Consider the following 25,083-nt stretch of genomic DNA (forward strand, 5'->3'; position numbering starts at 1 on the left):
ACATGCGCGGTGGAGGTGGAGTAAAACATCCCTTTTTATGGATTGACGATAGTGAGGACGAAGACGATATCTTCATGCCGAGTACCAAGAGCGCATCATCGACGAAGGCCAAGAGCGCATCATCGACGAAGGCCAAGAGTAGCGCTTCGTCAAAGGGCGAGAGCTCTGCATCGTCGAAGGATGACGACGACTTTATGTAGTTTTTTTATGAACTCTATATCTTAATGTATCTTATATTATGTATGTTATTTTATGAATCTTATTTTATGTATCTTATTTTATGTATCTTATTTTATGGAAGCAACTTTAAATATATCGAGAACTTTTATTTCATGAAACTACATAGATGTCTTGTACGTATATCTGAAAGTTTGAAGCTGACATAGAGAGATGCAATAGTTCGCACACATACATAGACGAATCACCCTATGCGACGATGACCAGCTGGCCTTGCCCGACGACCGGAGGGTGACAATCGTTCAGGGGGTCTGTGTTCACGAAGACCACGACCGTACTGTCCCTCGTGTTCCTGTGTCTGCGATTCATGCATAGGTGGTGGAGTCTGAACTCCATATTGAGATGATGATTCTAAATTGTAGGTGAATGGCTGTGACTCAGAATTGATATAAGATGGACCAATAACGTCCTGCCCGAAAAAATCATTTATCATTCCTGGGAGCGTGCATTGAGTATCATGGTTTTCTGTGAGTATTTCTTTATGTACGCCATGCTGGGTATGTTCATCTCCCCATGATGGATCATTAATTTCCTGCTCCACGAAAAATTGTGTTTAAAATAAACTGTGTGTAAAAAAAGGATGTGTAAATAGAAGTTATGTAATTGCTTATTATAATTGTACATACCTGACCGTTGTTGTAGCTTTGTGCTCCCTCGCTTGTCTCAGCCCAACGATTCTCCTCGGGCATCCTAATCCCTCGCGTGGGCAGATATGGCTGAGATCCTTGAGTGTGTGCGTCATATGCTGTATATGCATCCTGCTCCATGAAATGAGTCTGTTCGGGCGTCGAACCTAAATCTGGAGCATTTACCTGTGATGTCTGCCCATGTATTGGTAGAGACGAGTCATGTCGTGGAAGTGTCGGCGTAGTATTAGGACCCTCTCCCCACCGCATGGACGACGACGACGCCTCACTCGGTTCCAGAATGTTGTACGCTGCAGTGACAACATCGTTCTCTGTACCGCATCTCGTAAACCTTGTGCTGACGAATTCGCTAACTTTTTTAAAGAAGGACCTGCCTTTAGGATCAATTCCCTGGTCTCGCATTCCTTCCCCCGCCATCGCTTGTACTTGGGTGCAAATATGAATCTGAAAAAAATCGTTGTTCGTTGGTTGAATTGTTCATGAAATGATGGACCTGAATAGCAAGATGTAGATTATTACCGCGGAGTCACGATAGTAAGCTGATGATGTGTCCATCCGTCTCTGCAACTGTTCCATATGCGTTGGATGTGTTGGCATAGTAGGTGGTTCACTCGTCAGTCTAGTACGCGTGCTCATGCGATACCAATTATAATACACTTCTGTCGTAGTTGCATCGTACGTTCTGCATAAATAAATTAACATTAGTAAAGTTACATCACATTCTGTATTTTATAAGCACATAATTAAATTAACATTAGTAAAATTACCGTTGCTGAGGCACTATATTTTGTAGAGCTTCATTATTCCACTGATTTATCCATTGAATGTTTTCTGCATTCCAGTCCACACCAGATCTGCCCATGTTGCTCATCCTGTAATTATAGATAAAAAAAAATTCAAGAATAGGTGATGGAATATGTATTTAGCTAGGTCACATCTTACTTACTTATGAGTTTCTTCGTCGATACATCTTGGAACCGGTGGTGGAATATCTTGATATAGACCGAACTGTCCCATGACACGGTTAGGATTGTACGGTTCCACAAACCATAGATAGAGTAAATTGCAGCGATTCATCCAGAAGGCACTATCTCTCACGCATTCCACTGGCATGTGTTGCGAACCAAATACCATATCAATGTGCGCCTCAGTCCACGGGTTCCATGTTATTAGTGAGTCGTTAAGAAGCTCAAACTGATCATGGTATATGGGGTAACAATTTTTTGCAATTTTAGTAGACCATTTTTTTCGACCCAGCATCCACCGGCTGGACATAGTTACAACACCCTCACCATAGTTGTACGGGGTTGCGGGTTCTACTATCTACGGTCGTCCTACAGGTAAGTATTCCCAGGACCACAACTGTAGAAACTCGTAGGAGACACAAAGTAATGGAGCTTTAGATGTGAATGCAGTTTTTTGAGTGGCATCACACAACCCTCGGTATGTGTGAGAAAGCAAAGCAGAACCAAAGCTATATGGTGGATTTTGGGGTAAAGGTTCGTCTACTATCTTTGCGGCAAAATAGATGAGACCAGGCAAAACTACCTCTCCGTGAGAATTAGGAAACATGACACCAAAGAGCCACAACAAATATGCAAACAAGTGTCTCTTCGTTGTCTCAGAATCAGCATGGGTAGATAAAATTTCGAAGTTAATACGAAGCCAGCTGAGTGGGACACCTCGAGGCGGACCAGAACGATCTGATATGGGCATTTCGAGCCTCAGACGGCCAGAGACATCTGCTGGCCAATTAGGAGAAACTCGTGGATGTACCACTAGCACACCTCTAATTGGTAAAGCTGTGATCATTGACACATCTTTTAGAGTAGGTGCAAGCTCTCCACATCGAAAGTGAAATGTGTGGGTCTCCGGTCTCCATCTATAAACGAGGGATGTCAAAAGGGATGGGTGGGCAATAAAACTACCTCGACGAGCTGCGATGTTCGCAAAATGAAGGAGTCCATAAGCCTCAAGGTGTTCAAGGAACCGATGGGCGTCTTTACAATTCGAAGCCGGAAGGTCTGAGGAGGATTTTCATGATTTGGATTTATGAAAAGCTGGCAACGGTGGTGGTTGTCGTGATAACCATTCAAAAGCTGGGGCATTTCCGCCATAACCTGCAATCACGATGAAATGAAATGAAATTAAATTAAATATTCGGAATATTACAGCACGATGAAATTAAATTAAATATTCCGAATATACAGCACGATGAAATTAAAATACATATTCCGAATATTACATCACGATGAAATTAAAATACATATTCCGAATATTACATCACGATGAAATTAAAATACATAGCATGATTACATATCACGCAGTGTTGTTGTTACGATACAGACACTCCCTACGCGGGTGACCAGCACACCTACATACGCGGCATCGCCTTGGTTCTCCTAACTGGCTGTGGTCCATGTCATTGCGATGACGCCTAGACTGACGCCGTCCCTTGCTGGTTCGCATCAATGCGGGATCTGGAACCCATGTGGTCCCTTCTGGCCATAATTGCTTGTACTTCATATCAATGCCCCATGCCCAAAACTCACCGTTCCAAGTGTTGTACGAATTGTGCATGTTGAAGTATGGTGATACGTATGGCTCGACACTAATTTATTGATCTGCAGCTGCCCGCAATATGTGACTGCAAGGATATCCCAGAAGCTCGGGCTTGTTGCAAGTGCACTCACACGAGGTTGCGCCAAGCGTCACAGCTTGTTTTTTTGCTCCCCTGTGGTGACCCTTAACAAACTTTGCTCGCACACTAACTTCCCATTTATTCCTAAGTGCATCTACCTGCCTGCACCCATGTCTTTGCGACTTCTTTGCTTTGTCATCAAGATGTCTTTGCATCTTCTAAGACGGTCTTGTTCAAATCAACTAATGCCTTGGCAACGGTGACTCTATCTGCAAAGTATGACACAGTCCGGTTCCAAGTTGCATCAATTAGTGTTGTGATAGGTAGTGCCCTCACCCCTTTAAGAACACCATTGTACACCTCGGACATGTTGCTTGTCATTATACCGTATCTAGCGCCAGTGTCCTGAGACTGCGCCCACTTGTACAAATTGGGACAATTCTCATTAATCCACTGGCTCAAATTTATTGCTGTTTGATGACCCCTCCGGTCTTCTCTCGCCGGGAGGGATGCGCGCTCGATCTGACCATTGATACCTGCCCAGATAGCATTCATTTTTGCTGCAGTTTTCTGCATGCACATCCTCTTGAATAGCTTGAACCAATCTTTGTTTTTGAATTTCGAATAAAAATTAGCTGCCAAATGCCTCATGCACCACCTTGTCTCCAGATCGGGCCACCCCCAATCTGGATCTTGTGAAGCCTTAATTATCTCGAGCGCGCTTAATAGTCCGGTGTTGCGATCAGAGATGATGCAAACCCCTTCCCGATCTTTGATGACACCCATCTTCAGGCAACACAGGAACCATAGCCAACTATGTTTATTTTCGCTCTCCACTAGTGCATAGGCAATAGGAAGAAGTTGATTGTTTGCATCAGCTGCCATCGCCACTAAAAGTGTGCCCTTGTACTTTCCAGTGAGAAATGTACCATCAATTGATACAACCGGACGACAATGCTTGAATGCTTGTATAGTCTGGGCGAATGCCCAGAATAAGCGGTCCAGAATTTGCTCATCCGGGTTCAATGGATTTGGACGTTCTTTCCGGAAAACTTGAGTCCCCCTGTTAGCAACTGAAATCTGATGCAACATTCTAGGGGCAAAAGAGTACGCCTCCTCATAGGTTCCATACAACCTCTGAAATATATTTTCCTTTGCATGACGAGCCTTGCTATAGCTGACAAGGAAACCAATTAGATCAGATGCAGTTGCACGCAAAGCCCTAATACTAATATTAAGACTTTGCTGCACAATGGTTTGCATCACGTGTGACACATATTCTGCAGTCACATTGCGGTGCTCTGAAAGAGTGCCGGTTTGCTCACAACCATGTTGCTCTATTTTTGTGACATGCCATGGCTGACATACCCTAGGCTTCTGGCGAGCAATAACTCTTCCGCGGCAACCCGCTTCGCGATGGATGCATATGAGCTTCAACTCCTTTTTATCAGAGTGCTTCACTCTATGTTGCCTGTGTATAGCAATTGCATAGCTATGTATTGCTTGTTTAGCAGATTTCTTATCTGGGAAAATCTGTCCAACGGCCAAACTCCCCGCGTCTAGGCCAGCAACAGAGTGAAATTCATTGGTGATGCTCATAACCTGTAAAAACTCTGGGTCCATTGCTGCAGCGACCGCCTTCTCAGGAGGAACAACTTCATCATCATCTGATTTCAAAGAGGAAGAAGAATGACCATCATCGTCATCATCTAGCGCCTCCGGCAATCCCTCGACATGTTCGCTCATGTCAACGACCGCAGACCAATATCCCGTGTCATACACTTGTTGGCCACCTGTTGGTTTCGATGGGCCGGCGTCGGGGGCTACAGTTATGGCCATATGTTGGCCACCACTTGGTTCCGATGGGTCGGCGTCGGGGGCTACAGTTATGGCCAACTCGGCCTCACCGGCACCGCTACTGCACTCGGCGACATCACTAGCAGAAATGAACTCCACATAAACCATGGGTTGTCCATACATGGAGTTATTGGGATTGCTTGCAAAACCCATGTACGACGCCCATGCTCTTTCACTAGTAACCCGTCGCAGAACCCAACGATTTCCTCCCTCAACCACGAAAGCCTCCATGGTCATTTTTTTCCATTCATCGCTGAACCAAACACCGCTTGGATGCACCTTCTAACTGTCGCATACTCTACATTAACCATGTCTTTCACTACAACCGTAGTCATCCCGCACCTAGACACATCCATACCAGAAGGACCCTCACGTACGATGTGCCCATAAAACACTAACAAATTTTCCATAGTACCTAACGAGCAGCCATATTTAAATCGTTAGTCCATTAAAAATCATATTATTATATTTACATTGTAATAACAACATCCATTACTTATCTTTTTTACATATAACAATTTAACAAATACTCACAGACGATTGTACATCTACGCATAATAATTTATATTGTATCATTTATCGTGACACTACATCTATAAAATAAATAGAAGATGAATTACAATATGTCATTCATACCTCTGGTTTAAATAAGGATATCCTTCCGAATATAAAATATCACCAGAATAATATCAGCGAATTCCACCTATTTTCAAATGAACAAAAATATTACACACATAATTATTTCCGTGCTAGCAAAAGTCTAAAAATACATACTGCATGCATATATATATATCACGAGTCATATTTCTACGGGGTTGACAAATTATCACATAAACAAATATATTACACATGCGTCTTGCATGTAATAATACTAATGGAGCTAACATATTATTACATGTTTTTAACAAAAATGCTAGTTAGATACACATTTTTCCAGCTCCTTTCTAAATACCAGTTGCATGCAAATACGAACAAATCATCGGTAATATATAAACAGAGTCGACCTATTATCACATGAACACAAAGATGAACAGAGTCTCATACCTTGATCTTCAACTTAGTAGTTCATATCGCATGATAAAATAGTTCCACAAAAGTGATAATACACTCCCTAAGACAAAAGATAAACACATACTACTCAGAAACTAATCAAACAAAATAAAAACATCATGCATGCAAACACGACCAACATGAATGGAAAACACTTACCTTGATCTATCTTTTCTTCAACTACAACGTCTTCAAAATCTAACTTTAAACCGTCCTAAATCGCCACTTAAACCGTCGTATGGACTAGTTCTTGAGAGAAAGAGAAGAGAGTGAGAAAGAGAAGCAGTGTGGGTTCAAGCAAAGAAGAGAAACGAGTGAGAGAGGAGGCAGCGACGCAGCTCCTTTATACAGAAAATTTTGGCACTGTTTTGTCGGTGGAGAGCGGGAAAAATTTCGACGGTGCACACTGCGTGGGAATCAGCCGACAGCGTGGGAATCAGCGCTGTCAGCAGGTGGGAATTAGCACCGTCATGCACAGAACAGGCCGCCGGCTGCCGAGGCGGCAGGGCCCGCCTGGCCGCCTCCTCTCGTGGCGGCATGTCCCACCACTGCCTAGCCGTTCCGTCGCGGCTATGTTGAAACGGAAATCTCAGCCGGCCGCCTCGCGCCATGGCGGCAGGCCCCAGCTGCCTCGGGCCGTGGCGGCAGGTGACACGTGTCGCCTGACACGCCTGCCGCCACGGTGGATGGGGGTCTTTTCTGCCACTTTCGTCCACAGCTGGTCCTTTCCGACAAATGTACTCGGCAAGGGGTCCTTTTAGACAAAAATTCAAATAACTTGCCCAGTGCCGATCACATCAGTAAGCAGCATTGTGCAACGGAGTGCCTCAACATCAAGTTGTATTGTGCATGCGTGCCGTAACTTATGTCATTACCATTTTTAAACATTTTGTCAACTGCTAGCAATGGCCTTATTCTATATAGACCCTGTAATAATTTCAGCAATAATAACCGAGACTAAAGGCCCTTACGAAACGGGACTAAAGCCCCGTTTTACTAGTGTGTGCTTGCTCTATTACTATGGCTCCTCCTGTGCAGCACTCCAATCTAACAATCACGGATGGACATCTATTTCTGAGCAAGCAGAAAATGGTTGCTCTAAGCAAGGAACATTGAAGCACAAAAGTTTCTTCGGTTCATGCAATTTGGGCTGTATGAACTTGTCTGTTACAAGCATGAGGGTTCAATTTCCAGTTTTGTTTGCTAATGTTGTTGTTCAGACTGTACTCTTGGCATATACTATTGATTCACTTCTTGTGTGGGAATAGATCTACAATCATGGGAAGGGCAACAAAATGCAGTGCAGGCTACACTATGCAACTTGAGCCATGGCCTATGTCCAAGTTCAGTGAAGACACAATCCTAGCTGAAGCCACCTTGGCCATCATTTTCATGTGATTGCCGAGCAGTGTTGGTCTTGAGCATGTCATTGCGTTGGAAATTTTGGAGCATTGCATATCTGAGAGCATATTGGACGTATCTACCAAGTGTGCACCTGACACCATGTTCTTCGAAGAAGATTGTTTGCTGGATCCTTTCGGTGGCAAGAGCTACTCTGTGATCGGGCGATTAATTGATGCCCAGCTGAAAATTGTGCCCAAAACTACCTAATGGTGAGCCCCCCTTTTTTTTAGATATGGCCCTCAGGCATTTTATTTAATCCAAGGCCGCACATAATCTGAGTGCACAGCCGCACTCAGAAAGTTAGGGATAACATCCATAGTTACACTATGCATCTCAGTGAAGAGCCCTCTTGTTGCCAACATATGAGCTACTACATTTGCTTCTCTTCCACTAAACTTTAATTCGACACCCTGAAAACACGAGAGATATGAGGACATCTCTCTAAAAATGGGACCACAACTAGAACGGTCCCTTCCTCCATTCCAGTCTTCTACCACTGTCTTGCAGTCTGTTGAGATTTGAATGAATGGCCAGCGTCTCTCCTTGGCTAGAATCATAGCATCTCTGCATCCCAAAGCTTCACTAACATAGGGGTCAGTAATACCAACATATGGGCTGAACTTTGCGACAATGAATCTGCCTTCATGATCCCTTGCAACCACGTCGGTGCCTGCTCGTCCACCCATTGCATCAATTGCCGCATCGGAGTTAATCTTGATCACCCCCACCTCCGGTCTCATCCAAAGCTCCATCACCTTTGGACTAGCATGCTGTTTGGCTGGGATGTAGAGTGATCTGATGTGCTCCTGGATGATCTCCATCGATCTAAGGGTTGAAACATTGTCTCACCATGTGTGTATTTGTTGCGGCTACCCCATATAGCCCACATAACAGAGATGATCACCGCTGCGTCCTCCTTGGCGATAAACCTTGGATCCAGTAGGTCCCTGGTCCATGTCGCTTGGTATAACCTTGGGAGTTTTACCCCAAAGAACCGAAGTGTTTCCGTCCAGAATTGTGTCGCCTGGTTGCAAGTAACAAAGGTATGGAACAACGTTTCATCCTCATTGCCACATAGTGCACATGTAGCAACTTCTCCTACATGTCTCCTGACGAGCTCAGCCCTTGCCGGCAGAAAGCCCTTGATCACCCTCCACTAGAACACCCGAATTTTTGGTTGAACCTTGAGCTTCCACAAGCTTTTCCATATTTCCTCATCACCAGCCGAGCTGCTGGGAACCCCTTGCATCTCAGTCTGTCGACGCTTCAGCTCTCTGTAAGCTGTCTTGACCGAGAAAATACCCGAACGATCCCATGCCCACGCCCAGAAATCATCAACGACAATCCTTGGTCTAGGCATATTCATGATTGCCTCCACATCCGATCGTAGGAACAATCTTTGGAGCAACTCTCGTTTCCATTCCCCGGTGTCTTCCTGTAGCAGATCCGACACAAGCTGCACAGGTTCATCAGACAACCTGCAGACTGGCTTCATCGAAGGTGATCCCGCTATCTAGTGATCATGCCAAATCTCAGTAGTGCGGCCATCTCCCACCCTGCGGATCGGCCCCTTCTTCAGAACCTCCCTCCCCTGTATGATTGCCCACCAAGTACGCGAGGAATTGGCAGGGCATGCGGCCTGTAAGAAGTCACCTTCCACACAATATCTCCCTCTCAACACCCGTGAACACAAAGATTCTGGGAAACTCATCAGTCTCCATGCTTGCTTTGCCAACAAGGCATCATTGAACAGCTCGAGATCATGGAATCCAATTCCTCCCTGCGCTTTTGGGGTCGCCATGCTCGACCATGCTTGCCAATGCATCCCTTTCTTATCTAGCGAACCACTCCACCAGTATTTGGACATAACTGTCGTCAACTTTCGGCACAACCCTTTTGTTAGTTTAAAACAACTCATAGAGAAAGCAAGCAGAGCTTGGACTACAGATTTGATATGCACCTCTCTCCCTACACAAGATGCTTTCCTAAAACTCCACCCCTGAACATTTGATCTTGCTGATTCCACAATGTGTTCGAAATTCTGCTCTGTAATCTTCCCTGCAGCAGTCGGCAGACCAAGATACTTCTCTGTCAGTGCTTCTCTCTGTATCTGCAGAACATTCCGCACTCCACGTTTTGTTGAAGCCCCACACTTTGGACTAAAGAACACTGAGCTCTTATGCTTATTGGCACTTTGGCCTGACCCAATACAGTATGCACTTAAGATTTCATTCATCCGAGTTGCACTCCTACTGTCCGCTTTCATAAAAACCAAACAGTCATCTGCAAAGAGCAAATGTGACACCCAAGGAGATCTCTGGCCTGCCCGGATCCCTTGATCAATCCAACCGCCATCATAATTCTTTAACATGCATGACAGGCCTTCTCCACATAGGAGGAACAAATAAGGAGAGATTGGGTCTCCTTGTCTCAACCCCCGCGTTGGAATGAAACTTTGTAGTAGCTCTCCATTCACCTTCACCTAGAAAGAGACTGTCTTGACACATTTCATTATGATAGATATCCATCTCTCACAGAAACCCAATTGACTCATGATCCCTTGCAGATAGTCCCGCTCTACCCGATCATATGCTTTCATCATGTCAATTTTAACGGCACACCACCCCTGCTTCCCTTTCTTCCTCTTCATCGCATGGATACACTCATAAGCTGTAAGGATATTGTCTGTGATGAGCCTCCCTGGTACGAAGGCACTTTGTTCTTCGGAGACGATCTCATCAAGAATCTCACGAAGATGATTAGCCAGAACCTTAGAGCAAAGTTTATAAATAACATTACACAAGGATATAGGTCTGTATTGAGTTATGTTTTGAGGATTTTTAACCTTTGGGATGAGGACAATCACTGTCCTATTTACCTCCCCTCGCATTTGGCCCCCATTTAAGAAATTGAGCACTGCCTTTGTCACATCATCACCTACCAATCCCCAATGCCTCTGGTAGAAGCCAGCATTAAACCCATCTTCCCCAGGTGCTTTTGACGGAGCCATACCAAACAAAGCATTCCGAATCTCATCGGCCTGATATTCCCTGGTGAGTCTCTCATTCATTTGCACTGTTACCTTTGCCGGCACATGGTGCAACACCTCCTCCGGTACGAGAACTTCCTGTGCAGCGTATAGGTTAGTGTAAAACTGTTGTATTTCCTCGTGTATTGCCTCCTTGCTGTCACACAGTTGGCCTTGCGCATCCACCAAGGCTGTGATGCTATTGCGCATCCGTCGAGCTTTTGACTGTGCATGAAAAAATCCAGTATTACGATCGCCCTCCCTCAACCAGTTCACCCTGGATCTTTGGCGTGCCATGATCTCCTCCCTCAACAAAAGCTCATTCAGCTGCTTTGCCAACTCCTTCTCCCGATCTGAAGATCCTCGGTATAGGGAGCTGCTTTTTTCCTTTTCAAACTCTTTCCTCACTTTCTTTAATTTTCTTCTCACATCACCAAACTTCTTTTCTTTCCAGTCGGTTAGATGGCTTTGCATATGTTTTAATCTAGTTTGGAGACCCCAAAGGGAGAGGTGTCCTCCCCCCTGCTCCCAGCCATTTTACACCGCGGATGTGTACGATTCTTCCCTGTGCCAAGCATCTTCATAGATAAACCGGGGCCTCCCCCTCCTATCCTCAGCGTTCACATGATTTATTTTAGCTGATACGATACAGTGATCAGACCTTGGTGAAGGTATATGGCACGCTCTTGTTGCCTCATACAAAGACAAAAACTCTGGATTGGCCAGAAACCTATCCAGCCTAACTTTGACATTTGCTGCTCCCTCTCTCCGATTGTCCCACGTGAACGGGGTCCCCTTAAACCCAAGATCATGGAGTTCACAATCATCTATGGCCTCACAAAATCCTACCATCTGGCACTCCGTTCTGTCATGTGTACCAAAGTACTCTGAATTGTTGACTATCTCATTAAAGTCTCCCCAACACAGCCATGGTAAAGAGCTCTGAACTTTTAAACTCCTGAGAAGATCCCAGCTCTGGGCTCTCTCACTACGACGAGCTTTGGCATAAAAACCAGTAAACCTCCACGTCTTCCGATCCCATCCAACATTCTGTTCTTCCACGTCAATATGTTGATCAGAACAATTGTTCAGTTTTACTTCCACCTCTTGTGACCAAAATAAGGCCAAACCGCCACTTAAGCCTACACTGCTTACGAGCAAACATCCAGCAAAACCCAATCTCCTCGTTAAGTCTGCAACTTTCGAACCCTCGATCTTTGTTTCAGCAACAAACACCAAGGCGGGCGCTTCCACTCTCACCAGATGGTGGAGTTCACGAACTGTCACCGGGTTCCCAAGCCCGCGACAGTTCCAAGCGAAGCAATCCATTGGTCCTGGCGGGGCTGATCAGCAGCCTCCGCCAATATCAACGTGTCAGCTTCCCCCTCCGCTTTCTTCTTCTTTGAATCCCTACTATCTGTCCGCGACTCGCTCGACAGCTCTTCTTCATTAGCTCGTTTCTTGTTCAGCGTTTCCTGATCAACTAGCATGAGCTGAGTCTGTCTCCTCTCCACCACATCTCCTTGATGGGCATCCATGTTCACCCTTCTGTATACTTGGTTCTTTCCATTAGAATGGTTACGTCCCCTTTGATACGGAGCACCTCTTCCTAGTCCACCACCTCTGGCATTAAACTGGTATACCGCTGCTTGCACTCGGCCATCAATAGCCTTGTCTGGAGAGGTCACTTCTTCTCCTTTCTCAACTTCATCTTCTTCTCCTCCCTTTTCTTCCTGCCGACCAGCTGTCGGGTTCCTGCCACCCCTCATGGGTATATTTTCCCAGCTCCTCTTGCGAACTGGCATTCTCAAGTTTTCTCCATATGGGAGCCGTCCATTGGCATCCCTCTCTGCCGGGGTCGGACAGTAAAGATCCGCATGCCCAAGACAACCACACGAGAAACAGAAATAGGGAAAAGCTTCATACTGGATATCATAAAATACCACTTCTTTCGTCTTTGCCGATTCCAGCCGAACCCATCTTATTAGTGGCTCATTGACATTTATCCACACCCTCGCTCTCAGCGCTTCCCCGAAAGCAAAACCCTTCGCATCAACATCCACCCTGATCACCTTCCCAACTAACTTTGCGATTCTTTCCGGGCATGGAGGACATCTCAGGTTAAAGGGTAGGTTGATTACCCTAGCCCAGATTTGCATCATCTCGAACTTTAGATCAGAGGGCCGTGCCCTAGCATCGAGGATTTCCAGTACCACGACATGTTTTCCAACCATCCACGGCCCCCCTTCAAAGATCCTATCTCTCTCCCTCTTGCCTTCGAAGCTTGCCAGGAACATGTTGTCCCCCGCCGGACTAAAACAGAGACCTCGCACATTGCCCCATGCCGGACGCAGCGCCTCCTCAATGGTGTTGACATGCAGAACCCTCCTGTTCAAGACCTTTCCGACCACACCCAAGATCGATTCCCCTTGCATCTCATCCTCATCATCAACTACCAGCTTTGCACTCTCCCGATCCGTCAGGTTCATCTTCTCCATCATCTTCTCCATCCCCTCTTTCTCTCTCGCAGCATTCGTAGACGAGCTCGCCATCGCCGCCGATCCCTCCCGTACAGCACAAGGCCCGGCAGGGAAGGACGCGGGGTAGATCTTCCGATCGCGCCTCGGAGGAGGAAGTCGCCCGAGCGCCGCCTTTCCACTCGAAACCCTAGAAAACGTTTCGGGGAGCTGCACAATATGGTGAGCCCCCTGATGACTACTATTCTTGTATTACTAATTTTGGTTCACATGCGACTTATCTCTGATAATGACCTTGATTCATTGGGACTTATTGAGCCTCAGTTTGTAGTTATTGTTAAGAAAATTAGGGAGTGGGCTAGTTGTTTTTGCCTTAAGAAACTATCGAGCGCTAGTCATCTTGTCTATCAAATGCAAGAGCAATGGAACTTTTGTAAGCACCACATGCAGATCATGAACATGTCAGTGTAGCGGAAATTTTTGAGTCGAGAGAAATTTGCAAGCAGTAATTGTTTTGCTAAAGAATGCAGTTCTGAACAAGAGTGGATTATGGAGAGAAGGATTTCCATCGTGCACTCAACTTCTTTTTGTAAGTGGTATTGCAGTCAACCAGAATGCTATGTGTCCCTAGACCACCTGCCAAGCCTCCCGAAGATTATGACAAGTGCATCGTTCTTTTTGTAAGAATGCATGCTATCACTCCAGCATCATCTCGAAGTTCTGTGCTAACCAAGTTGAAGCCATTGTTTGAGATGGTACGTTTGTCAGTGTGAGGAAACTGCGGTACGCTGTCTGAGTCCTCCATTTGCCTTCTGCATTTGTTGGTTTTTAAACCGTAGATCAAAACATCCAGGAGCACCACGTATGTGTACGTGCAAAGCTAACTCGAACAAGCATACTAGCAGCTTGATCGATTAGCCCTTGTACACACGTACGTGCAACTAGCCAGAGACTTGTGTATGAATACGCTTCAGCCGGCTAGCTTCGGTTGATTGGATCAATCACGCGGCAACGGATCAACTCGGCTCTCTCAACAAAAACGTAAAAACGCGAAGGCACTGAATCGTTGATGGCCACAGGCTCGTGTCGAGCCTGTCGTAATACTTTGTATTGCTTTGCTATCTGATCTGGTGTTACAAGCACCACCCCTAGGGTGCTTTTTATACACATCCACAAGGGACTATGGAAATAGACTAGGACTAGGTATCCTAATACTACTAGGACTCAGTTTGGCTTTTTTTTTCTAATCCTATGTGTACAGGGCAACGTGATTAACTCACATTCACCCCCTAATCACGATGTCCTTACTTTAGACATGGGTCCCAAACACGATTGCTGCTTCTCATAACTGTTATCATTGGCATGGCCTTTGCCGTCCCTTGCAGCATTTTATAGACCGTCCTTACTATCGTCGGCTCGTCCGTAGCTCGATGACAACACTCTTTTTTTGGCGTGTCTTCAATCTTCACCTCTTCTTCGGTGCTTTGTAGACTATCCTTCGGATCATCGAGGGTACATCTTTTGAACCTGAGCGTGACCATACTTTGGTCTAACTTTGAATTTCAAGCTCTTGGCGCTTGCATCAGCCCGTAAAGTGCCTTCTTGAGCTTGTCAACTTCCGCTTGTTCGCCTTTCTTCTCGTAGCTGAGGGGTTGTTCTACGTACACTTCTTCTGTGAGATCGCCGTTGAGGAAAGCGGATTTAACATCCATATGATGAACCTTCCAATCCTCTTGTGCTGCGAAAGCTAGGAGCATTCTCACCGTCTCGAGTCGAGCAACCGGTGCAAACACCTCATCATAGTCAACTCCTTGACGTTGTACGTAGCCCTTTGCAATGAGTCTTGCTTTGTACTTCACAGTGGCATCCTCAGTGTCCTTCTTTAACTTGTAAACACACTTCAAACCTATTGCCTTCTGGTTTGGAGGTCGGGTTACCAAAGTCCACGTGCCATTGCTCTCAATCGCCTTCATCTCCTCATCCATGACGTGCGTCCAACTACGGCTTTTGCTCGCCTCTACGAAGTTCGCCGGTTCCTCAACTCCGAACAGACATAGTCTGAAGTACTCGAGCGTAACTGGCTTTGTGTACTTGTAGACTTTCTTGAGCATCTTGTAGCGACGAGGCCCTGAGGAGTCCGTTGGAGCTTGCGAAGGAGGTGACACAAATTGTGTCGATGTTGATGCACTTGAGGAAGATGGCTGAGTTCCGAGCGTTTCATCGACATCCGCATCGTCGGCGTAGTCGTCGTGATCATGACCATCATCTTGATTGTCGTCGTCACTATGTGCCTCGTTGTTGATGTTGACGTCGAGATCTCCACCCGTATCGTGTGCTTCGTTGTCATTATCTCCTTGCGACCTATGCACGTCATCGTCGGTGTCGGCACCATGATGATCACTACCATTGTGGTCACCTTGGTTGGGCGTCTTACCAACCACCTGAACATCCTCCCCTGCATCATCATCAGTTGGAAATTCAACCATGAATATGTTACTGTTTGGGGCATCGTCGGCTGCGACACTCCAATTCCACGCTTGGTTTTCTTCAAACACGACGTCGCGTGAAATCTGTAGACGCCTGGTTTGTGGATCGTAGAAGCGGTATGCCTTGGTGCCGGAACTCCTCTCGTATCCGATGAACACCATCTTGATGCTACGATCGGCAAGCTTTGAGAGGTGCGGCTCCGCCGTCTTCACATGTGCCACGCACCCGAACGTCCGTAGATGAGACACATTCGGCTTACGTCCGTAAATTGCTTCATACGGAGTCTTGCCGATCACCGCCTTCGTTGGAGCCCGGTTGAGAAGATAGACTGCCGTCGAGACAGCTTCTCCCCAAAAGGTCCCCGGCAGGTTCTTGCTCTTGAGTAAACTCCTTGCCATGTCAACGACGGTTAGATTGCGCCTTTCAACGACCCCGTTATGCTGTGGCGTATAAGGTGCCGTGAGGAACCTTTTTATACGAACCTTCTCGCAATAGTTGTTGAACTCGTTCGACGTAAACTCTCCGTCACGATCTGTCCGTAGAGCGCGAACTAGTACACCCCGTACAGCGGGACTCGGCAGGACCACAAACAACTGTTTGGTTTGTTGCTTCCTGCTGTTTTGGTCTGACCAGAATAATAAAATTAGTTAACAAACCTGGTCCCATAACCATATAACAGTTCCCGCTGTCTTTCAAGCCTACACAATTTGCACGTTTTCCACTATCAGAGGTACGGTCGATCTCTATCCATAATTGCTAAAAAAGATTGGAAATCGACCTCGGAAGTTGTGGAGACACTGATATCTATGTATCAACTGGGTATAGTGACATAAGGCTGTCTGTAATGAGAGTATCATAGCTAGTATCATGCATGCCAACTAGACAATTTCGATGAGGTGACATAGAATTAAATAAAGAAAAAAAGGGTTGAGTATCATATCATGATACCTTATCATATTAAATGATGTGCTACTATGTGTCTTGCATGACAATAAATAAACTACACTATGATACTAACATATAATAGTATGCATTACAGATGTGGTATCATAGACTAGTATCATATGCATGGTACTAGTATATGATACTGCCCTCGTTGGCCCACAACATTATTTTAGCACGTCTCTGACCAGTTTAATTTGATATCTTTGCATTTATTCCTAGTAAAGCCATATATTTGCCGCCTCATATGCCTTTATCAGGTGCCCACCTCCCACTATTCTAAACTATAACATGATACAATTGGAGAGGGTGAATGAAGGCATAGACTTGGAGCAAGCTAAGTCCATACATGGCATTCGAAGATTCCTTTTACTCTTTTAAAAATTATTTTTCGAACGCAATATAATCCACTAAGACACTGCAAAATCACCTCTGAGGAAAGGGGACACAAATTATGGTACACACATCATCCACTTGGCATGACATCCGTGGCGCCAGCACCCAAAGAGGCAAGAGGGTAACACACTCCGTGGCAAAAGTAACTTGCCTAGTGCCGATCACAACAGTAAGCAGCATTGTGCAACGGAGTGCCTCAACATCACGTTGTATTGTGCATGCGTGCCGTAACTTATGTCATTACCATTTTTGAAAGCAAAGCGAGACATTAGCGCAGGTCACTGCGGCAGCCCACATCAGCCCGCGTACACCCGCGTACGGCAGGATCAGCAAGACTACAGACAACTGTTTGGTTTGTTGCTTCCTGCTGTTTTGCTTGGAAGACTAGACCTAGAACAAAACGGAATTAGTTTGATCGGGCTTTTCACTCGTAGACAGTTGCAGGCTTGCAGCTAGTTCCTCTTGGAGACCTTCACGGGTGTGAGTTGGATTCTGGGGGATATTCCGACTAACGCGGGCTGCATCTCTAGCTTGTAGGTGGGTGGAAGAAGAGCATCACATTGGCGGCACCTCGCGTATATATGCACGACGGGGTGAAGAGAAGTGGACTGGACCCATGTTCGAGTTGGTATGACTGTTACGAACTCTTCGTTCCTGACCAGCAAAAATCGTGATATGTCTGTTACGAACTCTCCGTTCCTGACCAACAAAAATAAGCGCGTAGCTATGAGCTTTGCTCGGCTCAATCCTGCAACCCATGGCATGGCATGGCGCGTCATGATGAGGCATGGCGAGGAGGAGTCTGCGAGGGTCTCTTCTCTTCGCACTCTCTTACAAGTGCTAGAAGAGCTCACCTTATAAGATGGTGTTGCTCTCTCCCAGCTAACGATATGGGACTAAACTTTGGTCCCACTCACACCACACATACAATCAAGAAAATTGGCAAAAATAAATTCAGATTTTAGTTAGGCTTTGGGCTAAAGACCTACTAGCAAAATCCAACATAGATGGCCTCTGTCCTCATGGAGCACGCTCGTCCCCTTGGTGCTCCCGACGAATAACACCAGGAGTGAGGCCGTGGGCCTAGATCATCCATCTCGATCTGGCAAGAGGCCGGCGCGTGGACAGTTGGACGGCGCATGTCGTGCATGTGACAGTTCTGGAGCTTAACTGCAGCGTGATCTTGCGCGGTGGTAACGTGAACAACGGGGAGGCGGTGCTCCGGATGATAGAGACGGGCTAGGAGGCATCAGACCACGTAGAAGGTGGCCCTGATGGCCTCCGTTCATCGCTGCTCGATAACTGGCGATGGTCGGATCATGTAAGGTCTCACTGGCGGAGCTCCCCGGTGGACAGGGTATGGCACCTGCCATACCTTGATTTGTAGCAAAAAAAAAAAATATACCTAATACTAATCACTAATTAACCCGGCCACTCTAATTCTCTAAACCCAACCTGTGCGTGCCTGGTCCTCTCCCCGTCGCAGTTCGCACCAGACAAAGGCCACATCATCCAGGATCCATCACGACCACGGACCACCCCAGTCTCCATCGCGACCACACCCCACGGCACGCACAGAAGCGCCGCACGCACATCAAACCCTAGGTGGCGACTGCTCCAACTCCGCGCGACACCGCAGCGGCGCGGGCCAGCAAACGGGCGGCGGCGGCGCGGGGTTCAGCCGGGGCTGCTTCTTGCGGCGGCGTGGGCCAGTAAACGGGCAATGGCTGGGGCGCTGGGCTCCGACTCCGAGGGACGCCGCGGCGGCGTGCAGGTTCAGCCGAGGCTGCGGCCTTCGGGGGCACGGGCCAGCAAACGGGCGGCGGCGGCTGGCCCCTCGGCAAACGGGGCTGGGGATTACCCCCAAATTTTCTGAAGGGGATTACCTCCAGATTTTCTGATTGCCCATCAAATTTCTAGTTTTTTGATTTTTGAAGATGGAAAGGAAGGGAAAGAACATAGCAAATCCAAAGAAAATGAGAGGAGGTAGTTTCTCATTTTTTTTAAATCTTGTAGCATTTCTACAGCAGCTTCAAGTCTTTAATTCAAGCAAATCTGTTTGTAGTGATGTATTAATGTTGTGAATTGTAGGTTTGACAAGATATTTTGAAGTGCTTGGTAGTGACAGCAGCTCGATATTGAACCCAAGCATCCAGGAAAGTGTCAATATTTCTGTACATGCCACTCAAGTGGAAGAACAAACTATAGAATCTGTTGAAGCTATAGTGGAAGAGAATGTTGAAGTTCATGGAGCAGAAGGTATAACTGTTTTTAGTGAAGATTATATAAATGGTGATCCAGGACTTCGCATTTCACTTGATAGATTTGCCTCCAACATTAAAGATGATGTTAGATTTGCTTATATACGAATGGGTGCAACTCAACCAACAAGTTGCACTTTCCCCCCGAATAGAGATGGTAGATGCTTCCGGCCACAATGGTATAAGGAATTTGATTGGTTGGAATATAGTGCAACAAAGCATAAGGCCTATTGCTTCTATTGTTATCTTTTTAAGCATGACCGAATGGATGATAAGTTTGGGCATGATGTTTTCTCCAAATTGGGTTTTGACTGTTGGAAAAATGCGGTTGCCGCATTCCGTAAACATGTTGGTGATCCATGTAGCATCCACAATATTTCAAAAACAGCATGTGATGATTTTAAAAATCAAAGGGCAAGTGTGAAAAGTGAAGTTACAACTTATAGCAAAGATGCACTGGTCAAGTATGAAACTCGTGTGGACACATCTTTGGGCATTGTAAGTTATCTAGCATTGCAAGGTGAACCATTTCGTGGACACGATGAATCCACTACTTCTTTGAACAAGGGAAACTTTTTAGAGCTACTTTATTGGGTGAAAGAAAGAATTCCAGAAGTGAAAGTTGCATTTGATGAGCTTTGCCCTAAGAATGCCAAAATGACTTCCGGAAAAATGACTTCCGGTCACCACAGCAATCAAAGAAGAGATGGGTGATTGTCGTTTCTCGGTTCTTATTGATGAGTGTCGAGATATATATGTGAAAGAACAAATGGTTGTGGTTCTCAGGTATGTGTTTAAGTTTTAAGTGTATGTGTGCGTTTTGATCATTTTGATCTATGTAGTGGTCAACTAATTTTATGACTTTCCATAGGTGTGTGAGCAAGCAAGGAGAGACCATTGAACGATTTTTAGGCATTAAACATGTCCCGGACACAACATCTGCTTCTTTAAAGAAAGCATTGTTGGAGATTTTTGCTAAACACGGTCTAGTTGTTGCACGACTACGAGGGCAAGGGTATGATGGGGCATCTAATATGAGAGGGGAATTCAATGGCCTGCAGAAGTTAATTCGAGATGAGAACCCATACGCTTTCTATATCCATTGCTTTGCCCACCAATTGCAGTTGGTAGTTGTTGCTGTTCCAAGATGCTGCAAGGGTGTTGAGGATTTTTTTTTTGAATATGTGACCATGATTGCTAATCTTAGTACTTCATCTTACAAGAGGAAGGATAAATTGCTTGACAAGCAAAAAGAAGTTCTTTTGGATAAGATTGAGAGAGGTGAGATGCCCACGGGAAGAGGGAGAAATCAAGAAACATCCTTGGTCAGACCTGGAGATACAAGATGGGGCTCTCATTACACAACCTTATCTCGCATTGAATCAATGTGGGATGCAGTCATAGAAGTTCTGGGCATTGTGGAGGATGATGTGCGTGTTCCATTTAGGGCATGAGGTTTGGTTCATCAAATGGAGACTTTTAGCTTCGTATTCATCCTGAAGATGATGCTAAAAATCCTTCGTATGACAAATGATTTGTCTCTTCTATTGCAGAAGAAGGATCAAAATGTTGTTCAGGTATGTGATATTGTGATGGATCTTGTTATATGTAGACACCTTCTATAATCTATGATATATTTCGCTCATGTAAACAAACATGCGTCTAAAATTGTAATTGTCTCATTTCAGGCAATGTCATTGGTTACAGATGTGAGAACACGTTTGATCAACTGGAGAAATGATGGTTGAGTGCCACTCTTGGAAGATGTCAAAGCCTTTTGCACCAAAAATGACATTTCAATACTAAAGATGGATGACATCTTTAAAAAGTGGGAAAAATCAAGAAAAGGTGGACGAAACAATGCGCGGCAGGGACCCCGACTCATCCTGATGCCTTCTCCCACTTCATGAGGACGGGCGGCGGGGATAGTGACTCCTCTTTCACGCGTGCCAGCGATGGTGGCGTCGGGACCATCTGATGGAGCGAACGCTCAAGCATGATCTTCTTTATTGTTGGCTGAAATCCGGTGGCAGTTAAAATTAGATTGAATTTCTCATGGTAACGGAAGGAAAGGGTCCCTTCTTGATTTGATGTATGCTCACTACTCAGTTAACATGCACTTAACCACTACAGTCCATAAAGAAAAAAAGGCTTTCTTTACGTAGGATGCCAATAAATGTGTACATGTGGGTGGTTTAATAACTATTGCTGAATATGGCCAAGAGTATGGTAAAGAACATTCAATACAAATTCTCTATCATAGTTTTGGCCACTATATGATTCCCTACGGATTTCAGCATAGAGCCGCCCTAGGAGAAGAATGTAGATTTTGGATTGGAGATTCAAAAGGGAAGGCCAAAGTATTCTGGTTTCCAGTTTTCACATGTCGATATATTGTTGAGTGAGACAGCAAGAGTAATTGTTATATAGTCCCACAGAGAAGTTTTCCTATGTATATATGTATTTGCAAAAGCATTTGATCATGTGTGATCATATGTAATTTAGATGATATCCAAGTAACATTCAGGAATGCAAGTATTGAAAGAATCATTCAGCTAGCTATTTTCTTTTTATTTTCATTTTACAAGGAAAATATCGAATAATCTCTAACTAAAAAGAAGGAACAAGCCTATTTATGACTACAGGCTGATGTTAAATTTTTTTTTGTAGGTTTTGGTCACCCTCAGTTCAGATTCGTGCACTCTTACAATAGAAAACAACTAAATAAACTGATATCCATTGCAAATAGCATATCAACTAGCTAGATCATAATCAAAAGTTTGCATTGCTCATAGCTGATTAATTTAATCTGCAGTAATTTACTAATACGACGATGTTGGAATAAATTGTTTTGACACATGAAACAGCAAAAGGAACTAAACACTATGATGTAAGGCTGGTTGTAATGGATAGTATCATATACTAGTATCATGCATATGATACTAGTGTATGATACCACATCCGTAGTGCATAGTATAATATGTTAGTATCATAGAGTAGTTCATTTATTACCATGCAAGACACATAGTAGCACATCATTTAATATGATACGGTATCATAATATGATACCCAACCCCTTTTTTTTCATTTAATTCTATGCCACCTCATCGAAATTGCTTAGTTGGCATGCATGATACTAGCTATGATACTCCCATTACGGGCAGCCTAAAGTTCTCTCTGCCAGCGACCCTCCGTTCCCACTGCGGTGGTGAGATTCTCCAATGGCCTTGCCTGCCATTATCCCTCGAAAGAGCTCACAACCCTCCGTCCCCGTCCTGTTCCTTTCTGCGCCGCCTCATGACGTTCTCCCCTCCATGGACCACCCAAAGACGCCTCATGACGTTCTCCCCTCCATGGACCACCCAAAGATGCTATCAGGCTGCCGCATGGGCCGGGTCTGTGCTTGCGTGGTGTGGTGCGTTGCTGCTAGGCGCTGATCCAGTTTTGTAGATAGAACTACAGGAGAGATGATCAGATGAGACGTGCCTGATGATGTTGCTGCTGCTGTTGTACTAGTACTACATGGCCACCTGCACAAGGCTGGAAGAAAACAAGAGAAAAGAAACGACGAAAGAAGGTCTTGTACAGATCTCCAATTGTAGCCTCGGGTACATACAAGGGTAACATTCTCTCACGTGTGTTGATTAATGTTTGCAATTCTTTTTCTGCTTCATTCAGGTATGCATCAATCAATTGAAACGCATCTAATGTATAACATGTGTTGTGTGACAAAACAGGTTAATTTGTCAATTCAAACATGTATGCTTCAGATGCATCTCATATGCATGCTATGGCAAACACAAATTAGCGCTTCTCATTAACCATGAATGCATGCTTCCATGATTTCTCCGACATGCTTCTAATGTAAACATATGGTGCGACACCGCAACAGTGTATCGCGGACATTAAACTCTTGCACCCACTCCAACAAGCATGCAGATTTCTCAAATCAAATTTCCATGTTTCTAGTGTATGAGAACATCAGATCATTGCTTGATGTTAGGCATGCTTCCTACTTTTTGATTTCTCACATTTTGTTGCTTCGCCATCTACGTCCATGTGCTTTAGTCGCTGCCGCTGGTTCTTCCTGGAGTGAATTTTTGACTACGCCATTGCCAGTGTGTGCACTTCATTATTTCTCATTGATGATTTGACTATGCAGATGTTGTAATGATGCCGAGTAAGCTACAACCAAGAGATGGTTGCCTTATTGACCATAGCAAGCTCGCGGTACATGTGAAATGGTCCATTCAGGGTGTTTGTGACGCTGGCTAGACGGGTGGGAAAATAATGTTGTTGTGGTAGATTAATTTTCATGGCTTAATAATTGTAAAGAAATGAATATATATATATATATATTTTAAAAATCACGCTTCTTTGTTTTCTTGTATGTGCTTCAGTAGTACATATGTTTTATACTACACAGTGCTGATCATGGTTCATTTGATTCTCATATGCCTCCTCACATTTGCCCCATGCAATGATATGATGGATATCAATGCAATGGAGTACAAGGAACCGATGAGTGGTGAAGTGGTGGAAATAGCCACACAGGTCCTCTCAGTGGTTACCACCGGAAGCACCTGCACTATGTAGGAAGACATGAACAATGGGAACATATGTAGTTACCAGTTGTGGAAGTATATCCCTATAAAGGAAGCAATGTGCGCTTCAAACATAATGAAAACTTGTTTCCGAGGAGCTAGGAGTTTGCTTCCATCTAGCTAGAGTTTGCTTCCATATATCTATTCACGATACAATCATACATGAATCATTCTACACAAATTATGGAAACACATCATATTGTTGTGGAAGCAAATTGATTCGATGAAAACAGATTCCAATGTAGTTTGAAACAAACACTAATTGTGTCAGAAGCAATTTTTTCAAGTGTGCTGCAACATTTGAAGCATAAGTGCTACGTAGGAGCAAGTAACAAGAAAATGGCAATTCATGCATTCTAATTGATTTTTTATACATATTTTCAGGGAAAATATGGCTAGAAACCTTGTAACTATAACATCAAGAGAACTCTACTGGATCCAATTGTTGAAGTGTCTAGTCGAGAGGAAACCTAGAAATCACGAAGCATGCAATTCCAGTAAAGCAATAACCTAGGAAGCATGAACCTATAAAGAAAATTTCAGTAGAAATTGAAATAAAATTTCCTTTCCACTGTGTTCAAAATAAACCGTTGTAGTGTAAATAATTTTGAGCTGGAAGCAAATTTAAATCCAAATGAAAGCAGAATTTCATATCGACGGAAACATAGTTTTTTTAGGGGATGATTTGAAACATATTTTCTTTTTGACAACATCCTTTGAAACATAGTTCAGTGTGTTGGAAACAAGCTGGCAATTTTTAAAAAAATATTCCTTTCGACTGTATTGGAAATAAACCATTTTGTGGTGTAAATAATTTTGAGATGGGAGCAAATTTAATTCCCAATGGAAGCAAAATTTCATATCCACGGAAAGATAGTTTTTTTAGAGGGTGATTTGAAACATTTTTTTTTTGACAACATCCTTTGAAACATAGTTCGCAATATGAAGCAATCTGTTATTTTTCATAAAAAAAATGATAGTTGGGAAACGTTTCCCGATGGCGTGCCGGTCGAACCTTTCGGCCGGTCGTGCGAGGGACCCCCTTCCTCTGC

At 44.7% G+C, this 25,083-nt stretch overlaps 1 long non-coding RNA gene across 1 annotated transcript; it reads right to left on the bottom strand.

The window, feature by feature from the left end:
* Window positions 1-720: 720 nt before the first annotated feature.
* On the bottom strand, window positions 721-1,140 carry LOC123412915. The gene is made up of 3 exons (XR_006613629.1): window positions 1,050-1,140; window positions 864-953; window positions 721-769 (listed from the first exon to the last, which is right to left on the bottom strand). It is a non-coding gene; the product is annotated as an uncharacterized LOC123412915 (long non-coding RNA).
* Window positions 1,141-25,083: the final 23,943 nt, after the last annotated feature.

The sequence above is a fragment of the Hordeum vulgare genome, chromosome 7H (genome assembly GCF_904849725.1).
Source record: "Hordeum vulgare subsp. vulgare chromosome 7H, MorexV3_pseudomolecules_assembly, whole genome shotgun sequence".
Lineage (NCBI taxonomy): Eukaryota > Viridiplantae > Streptophyta > Magnoliopsida > Poales > Poaceae > Hordeum > Hordeum vulgare.